The following is a 1,633-nucleotide window of genomic DNA, read 5'->3' as shown; positions in this document are numbered from 1 at the left end:
TTTTTTTTTTCTTTTTTAGAATTGGAAGAAAAAAATTACTTTATCAATAGCCAGGCTCCACCAGGATTGACCAAGATGTTTATTCCTGGCACTTGTCATTCTCAGCAAGCACAGCACAGAGAGCAAATACAAAAGGCCCAAAGTGCTTTGCATCTTTTATGGGTAAGCATGAAATAGGTTTATCTGTGGTGGTGTAGTCCAACTTAAGAGGTGGGAAGACAAGGCTTTGGAACCAATGCCACAAACATTGTGTTAGTTTTTGTTCATCTGTAGTAAAAAGTGAATGCTGACTAGAATTTCTGGGAAAGATTTATAGCATATGCAATTTTAAGTATTCAGGTAACTCTTTAGTTACTGTGTTTTAATCGTTCAAGCCCATCAGAGAACAAACCAATCCTTGTTCTTGGGATTGAAAATACTAGATATCCCATCAAGCACCATTATCTTGATATTTAAAGTAGAAATATGCTTCTCCATTTTGTTTAACTTAGTTAATATTGGGGTGGCTTCACATTTCAGTGCCTTTTCAGTTATCAAGCAGGGCCAACATTTTGTTAAACTCTAAACAGTGAATTAAAAGCACTGAATGAGCTGAAGCAACCCTCTAATACAAAATGACAAATTGCACTTAAGCGATACATGAACAAAAAATGATTTATGGATTTTTACAATGGTCTGAGCAAATGAAAGCAACATGAATTATACATCCTAATGCTCACAATATCATTTTCTAATAATACTGTTTTAGTTCAGATGCTATACTCTGCTCCTTTCTGTAACAGAAATTAATCAATAAGAGGTCCAGGAATGTTTTTAAATTGGACACTGGTTTGTGATACTGATTCCAAAGTGTGTGTGTGTATGTATACATATGCATATATATACATGTGCGTGCATACATTTCATTTTGGTTTTGGGGAGGTGGGTTGATGACGAATATTGAACATGCATTCTTGTCAGATTCTTCACATATTGTGTCTTTTGGTAGTAAATAGTCCTTTGAAAACTTTTGTTTTTTCCATACCATCTTTAAGAATGTGAATAAATAGATCTCATTCAAAATGACAGTCTTTATTGCCACATGAATTCTTTTTTTATAAATTAAAATGCATTACCTCATCTTACTCTTTTCTTCCATTACTTTGGATATTAAAACATCTTATTTCTCCAAAATGTCTCCTAATCTTTTCATATTTGTTTTATCCTCTCTTTGTCAGGTCATTGTTTTATTCTTTAGAGCATTAGAAACATACTTGGGCTAGTGAAAAGGTCATGGCACCTTAGTTTTGTAGCCTTAGTAGACAAAATATACCCTATGGGTTGTCTTAAATTACAGAAAAAAAATCAATCAAATAAAATTGTATGTGCTGTTTGTGTTTTGAGTCTGAAAAATACAAAAATCTAGTTTCCTTTGTGTTATGCTGATTGACTACTCCTAGCATTTTTATTTAACCATTTGTGGTTTGTATAAGTGGATAATTTTTAGTAGGTATGTAGATTTTAAGTGAAGGTGGTGTCTGTGCTGTGTTGCATCCTCAACCACAGGAAACTGCTAATCACCCAGAGGCCTCTAAAGTCACATTATTAGGCTTAATCCTAATTATCCAGGTTTATTTAAAAAAAAAAAAAAAAA

The sequence above is a fragment of the Mandrillus leucophaeus genome, unplaced genomic scaffold, assembly GCF_000951045.1.
Source record: "Mandrillus leucophaeus isolate KB7577 unplaced genomic scaffold, Mleu.le_1.0 Scaffold642, whole genome shotgun sequence".
Taxonomy (NCBI): Eukaryota; Metazoa; Chordata; class Mammalia; order Primates; family Cercopithecidae; genus Mandrillus; species Mandrillus leucophaeus.
This window is presented reverse-complemented; position numbering follows the sequence as displayed.